Source organism: Magnolia sinica, chromosome 2, assembly GCF_029962835.1.
Source record: "Magnolia sinica isolate HGM2019 chromosome 2, MsV1, whole genome shotgun sequence".
In the NCBI taxonomy this organism is placed as follows: domain Eukaryota; kingdom Viridiplantae; phylum Streptophyta; class Magnoliopsida; order Magnoliales; family Magnoliaceae; genus Magnolia; species Magnolia sinica.
Genome location: NC_080574.1, coordinates 87891537 through 87898018, shown reverse-complemented (window position 1 = coordinate 87898018; position 6482 = coordinate 87891537). Strand labels below are relative to the sequence as shown.

Genomic DNA, 6482 nt, shown 5'->3' with positions numbered 1-6482 from the left:
GGTTGGTGGTGCGCAACTATTTGTTATGTGTGCCTTTGCAATGGCCAGGATTTCGGTTGGGGCGCGCGACTAACCTGAGATCAGGAGTTTACCACATTAAGTCTGACTATCCAAATTTAAGTATGGGACTGGTTTGGATAGAAGTCCCTTGTGGTGGACCCCTTAGCCTGCGATACTACGTACTATCATCCTGACTTCACACTTCAGCATGGTCATTCCATTCGCACTGTATATTGCATTACATCTACGGCTTATGGTATTTTGGATTACTATGTTTATGCATTTATATGGTCTAGGCACGGCTGACGCTATACGTGAACTCATTAAGAATTGTAGATTACGTTGTATCATCGGCATTTGATATTTGGCTCCTCATTTGTATAACTGACCTGTGTTATGTACATTGATGTGGTTTGACTCATGGACTATTCAGTATTTCTGTTTACTCAGATAATTCATGATCTTGTCAGTATTTCTATTTATTCCGATATTGTACGATTTACGGATTACCAGTATTTCCGGTTTGTATGATGATGGTATTGTATTGAATACTTGGCACTTACCTTGTGCACACACTTACACTACCCTCTAAGCTTTCTATAAGCTTACACACGATAGATGTGTACAGGTGATGTTAGGGTGCAGCAGTGTTGAGCTTGGAGCATGCAGCGATCTTTTGGAGCTTGATTTTCAATTTATGTATTTCCCTTTTAGCATTGTACTCAAATGATTATATTAGTGGATTTTGTGATGGTGTTCTTATGGTTATTGTTTGTGGGTTATGCTTGTAATTATGCTCATTACGAATTAAATTGACATTAGAAATCCTCCTTATAGGATCCTAGGATTGGAACCTGGTAAATGGGTACCAGGAGCCGAGAATGGGGTTCTACGGAGGCTGTCGGTGCCGGATTCGGAGATCGAAATTGTTGTAAGCCCTGTTTTCGAGTTCGGTGCGTGACACCAGGGGTGTCCAACTCCTTCCAAAATTCTATGGACTTGAATCTAAAAGTCCATATCTACACTTGAAAGAGTTTGATGAGATCTTAGCCACTTTATATTTTCCTAACGTGTCTGAGGACACGGTCAGACTAAAACTCTTTCCCTTTTCTTTGAAAGAAAAAGCTATGACATGGTTGCATTCACTACATCCCAGATCTATTGGCACATGGATTGACATGATAAGGGAGTTTATAAAGAAATTTTTTTTATATCATAAAATGAACACCCATAGAAAGTCAATCATGAACTTTGCCCAAAAGGAGGATGAAACATTCTTCCAATGTTGGGAGCAGTTCAAGGATCTTGTTAGTTCATGCCCACAACACGGTTTTAAAACATGGTGCATTACATACTTTTTCTATGATTGATTGACATCTTCCATGCGCCAATTGGTTGAGACAATGTGCAATGGGGAAGACATGAATAAAAATGTTGATGATGTGTGGGACTACTTAGATAGACTTGCTGAAAACGCACAATCATGGGACACTTACCCAAAATCAAGCACCACTTCTAGGCCCACTCAATTAAAGGAGAGAGGTGGATTATACCTTCTGAAAGAGAATGATGACATTAATGCTAAAGTGTCTAATCTCATAAGGAAATTCGAAGCCATGGAATTAGAGAAGGATAATGTTAAGGAAACTGTTTGCGGTATTTATGCTTACAACGTTCACACAACTGAAAATTGTCCAACAATACCTACATTTCAAGAGGTGTTGAATGAGCAATCCAATGCCATGAATAATTACTAAAGACCTTTTAATGGACCTACCTCCAATACATACAATCCTAATTGGAGAAATCATCCAAACTGTACCCCTCAAGGTTTCTTTAATCAAATTCCAAATCAATTGAAACCTCAAGAAGCACTAGTTCAAAATTCTACACAAACTTAAGAGCTTACTGAAGCAATACGAGAACTTACAAAATACATAGAAAAGGTGGATTCATGTGTTATGGTTATAGAAAGGGGAATGCTTCTTGCTTAACCTCTCCCCAATCCTAAACTGCAATACGAGAAAAGGGATCCAAGCTCTTCAAATTAGATGGAGCAAGCTAAATTTATCACCATGCTTAGGAGTGGGAAGACCATTGACAAAACTATTCCGATTAGGTCTGAAAAGCATAAGGACCCGAAAGAGTAAAACGATGATAGACCTAGCATTGCTCCACAAGAATTGGAACCGGAACTTTAAGACAAGTCGATTGCCCCATTCCCCCAATGGTTGGTTACACCAAAACCTCTCTCTAACTCTCAGGAGATTCTAGAGGTGTTGAAACAAGCGAAGGTCAATATTTCTCTCCTTGATGTCTTAAAACAAATACCTTCATAAGTCAAATTTTTGAAAGACTTGTGTACAACCAAAAGACAACAAAGTATCAAAAAGAAAATCTTTTTAACTGAAAAAGTGAGTGCCATCCTAAAGTAAGGCGTGCCATAAAAGTACAAAGATCCCAATAGCCCAACCATCGCTTGCGTAATTGGGAACTACCGGATTGAGCATGTACTTCTTGACTTAGAGCGAGTGTAAATCTGATTCCTTACTGGGTCTACAAACAAATAGGTTTTGGTGAATTGAAACCCACCGTAACCACTTTACAACTTGCTGACCGCCTAGTTCATGCACCGAGATGGGTAATTTAGGATGTGTTGGTCTAGGTTGACTGATTCTACTACTCGGTAGATTTTGTTGTCCTAGATACAGAACCCATATGGAACCCATCAGTAACATGAGCACTCAAATTCCCATCATTCTTAGTCGCCCATTCCTTGGCACTTCAAATGCAATCATTAATTGCAGGAATGGGGTTATGAGTATGTCTTTCAAGAATATGACATTGGAGTTCAATATCTTTTTCAACACAGGTAAAAATTTAGAGGATGATGACGATTTCCATGACATTAACATGATTGACTCTTTCGTGGAAGATAGAACTTTGATGAACTTATCCTCTGACCCTCTAGAGATGTGCTTGGCCCACTCCCATGATTTAGATGATGATATGATTAAGGAGACGGGTGCGATGCTTGATGATGTACCGGTACTTGAAGTTAAACAGTGGAGGCCACAGTTTGAAAAATTGCCCCAAACTAATGTGGTGCCTCTACCGTTTAACCTCATGGCACCAAAGCTTGACCTAAAACCTTTACCCTCTGATTTGAAATATGTCTATTTAGGTCAAAATGAGACATACCCAGCAGTGATTTCTTCCTACCTTGAGCAAGAACATAAGAGTATGCTCATATCTACTCTCATCGAGCATAAGGGAGCCCTTAGATGGTCGATTGTGGACTTCAAGGGAATTGACCCTTCGATTTGTACTCACCGCATTTATCTTGAGGATAATGCAAAGACCACTCGGCAATCCCAACGTAGACTAAATCTAAACATGAAGGAAGTGGTTAAGGCTGAGGTTCTTAAATTATTGGATGTGGGTATCATATACCTGATATCAGATAGTCAATGGGTGAGTCCATCTCAGGTGGTTCCCAAGAAGTTTGGAATCACCATCGTAGCTAATGCCAACAATAAACTGTGTCAACTAGGATCACTACTAGTTGGAGAATGTGCATTGACTATAGGAAGTTAAATACTACTACGAGGAAGGACCACCTTCCTTTTCCCTTTATCGATCAAATTTTGAAAAGGCTAGCTGGTCATTCCTATTACCGTTTCCATGATGGTTATTTGAGATACAACTAGATAGAGATGGCCCCTGAAGATCAGGAAAAGACCACGTTCACATATCCCTTTGGCACATTTTCTTGCTGAAGGATGTCATTCGGACTGTGTAATGCCCCCGCCACTTTTCAGCAATGTATGATGAATTTTTTTTCTGACATGGTGGGGCAATATCTAGAGGTCTTCATGGATGACTTCTTTCTCTTTAGTCCATCTTTTAGATGTTTCTTAGAGAACCTTAAATGCATGCTGAAAATATGTGAAGAAAAGAATTTGGTACTCAATTGAGAGAAGTGTCATTTCATGGTTCATAAGGGAATTATCCTTGGACATATTATCTCGTCTAAGGAAATTGAGGTAAATAAGGCTCAAATTGATCTTATCTCTAAACTACATCCACTCAAGAACATATGAGACATGCGATCCTTTCTAGGACACGCCAGTTTTTACAGGAGATTCATAAAGGACTTTAGTCACCTCTCTCATACTTTATGTAATGTCAGGAAGGTTTTACTAAGCTCAAGGGCATGTTAAACACTGCACCTGTCATACAACCACCCGATTGGAGCCTTCCTTTTGAACTTATGTGTGATACATCTGACTATGCTCTTGGGGCAGTCCTAGGCCAGAGAAAAGACAAGAAGCCCTATGTTATACACTACACAAGTAAAACCCCAAATCCTGCCCAAGTGAACTACTCTACTACTGAAAAGGAACTCTTAGCTATAGTGTTCGCTTTGGATAAATTTAAGTCCTACTTGATTGGATCCAAGATTGTCATTTACACAGATCAGGCGACACTCAAGTATCTTCTTATTAAGAATGATGCTAAGCCTCGTCTGATTAGATGGATCCTCCTACTCCAAGAATTTAATTTGGAAATAAAAGATAAAAAGGGAGTAGAGAACGTAGTGGCTGACCATCTTTCCCACCTTGATCTCTCTGATTCCCTTGAGACGACACATATAAATGACATGTTCCATGACGAACAATTGTTCAAAGTTTCCCATTCACCTTGGTTTGTAGATATTGCTAATTATCTTGCCATAGGTTTCACGCCGACACATTGGACTACGTAAGATAAGAAAAAATTCTTCGCCGAGATTCATAAGTTTTTCTAGGATAATCCGTATTTGTTTAAATATTGTCCAGACCAAATCTTAAGGAGATGTGTGCCAGAAAATGAACATCAAAGTGTCATTTCTTTTTGTCACTCTCAGCCCTATGTCGGTCATTTTTCTGCTAAAAAGACCACGACCAAGATTCTGCAATGTGGCTTTTACTAGCCCACTATGTTCAGGAACACTCATGAGCTTTGCAAAGCTTGCGAGTGTTGTCAGAAGTTGGGAGCATTGTCCTGTCAAAATATGATGCCTCTGAACCCCATTCTGATCATTGAAGCATTTGATTACTGGGGCATTGATTTCATGGGACCATTCCCCTAATCTTTTGCTTGTCGTAGATTATGTCACTAGATGGGTCGAACCGATTCTATGCTGGAACAATGACCATCAAATGGTCATTAAATTCCTAAAAGAGAACATCCTTTCCCAGTTCAAAATGCCTCAAGCCATCATTAGTGATGGGGGCTCACATTTTTGTAATAGGCCATTCGTGTAACATCCCAGAAAATTTTATGCATAGACCTGAGCACCACCTCAATCGGGATTCTTTTGGGACTCAATCTTTTAGAAGTTAAATGTGAATTAACTAGCACTAAACTTGATTGCCTGTGAAATTAGCACCAATCACTTTAAATTTGATCTATAAGACCCAAAACCTATAGAATCGTTAGCGCTATGTTACCCTGAAATCTAGGATTCAACGCTAAATCCAGTTGCTCTCGAGAGTATTTAGAAACTTTGTATCGGATCTGGACCACGCGTCAAAAGTCCGATAGCGATGATCTTAGACAATTATGAGCACCTTGTTGGGCTTGACAATCACCTCAAAAATCAAGTCCAGATGATGTCCTGAGACGATTTGCTTGAGTCTGGAGTAAAGAGTGTGAGAAAGGTGAAATTATTTAGAAATTAAATATGAATTTAAGAAATCTGAGTCGTGTCGCTTGCGCACCGATTTTAAGCATTCTGACCGTCAGAATCTGACCCAAATTTACCCTCGGATCAGGGAAGATGGCCCAGACATATCAAAGTGCCGGTGGACCTGATCGAGTTTCGGTAACTGTTGAATTGAAACTGGTCCGCCACGGCTGATCTGTAAATCCGATTGGTATAAAAACCTCAGCCTAACCTAGATAATGGTCAAGGAGCTTAAGTCTGACCACACGTGGAAAAGGGACCACCAGAAGTGCTCCGTTGGACCGAAATAGACCCGATTTGGTTATAACCTAAGTATACCTTGGCCCTGAGGCTATTTTCATCAATATTAGGCTTATATAAAGACCTTAAACCCCCCACACTCAACTCCATACGAATTTTCCAAACCCTAGCCAAGAGAGAGAGAGAGAGAGGAAAAGAGAGAGAAAGTGAGAGAGAAGTCGGTGAATCATCTTGAGATTCTTCCCAGTTACTCTGCTTACCTAAACCATCGCATCTGAATTGTTATTCCGGTGATTCTAAGTTCATTCTTGGGTAAGTCAATCAAACCCTAACCTGTTTTGGAGCTTAGAATAGTCTAAGTGTTGATGTAGCTCATTTCATTCATGCCTTAGGTTATCTAATCGCCGTTGACAAAGACTTATTGTCTGAATCAGATTTGTTGTGCACTTTCTGGTTTAAGGTGTGGACTATATTTGTATAGGTTATGGTTTTCAAGGCTTTCAATGTCGGT

General features: G+C 39.8%; 1 non-coding gene across 1 annotated transcript; it reads right to left on the bottom strand.

The window, feature by feature from the left end:
* Positions 1-1226: 1226 nt before the first annotated feature.
* Positions 1227-1333, bottom strand: LOC131238428 (small nucleolar RNA R71). Its single transcript, XR_009167838.1, has one exon. It is a non-coding gene; the product is annotated as a small nucleolar RNA R71 (small nucleolar RNA).
* Positions 1334-6482: the final 5149 nt, after the last annotated feature.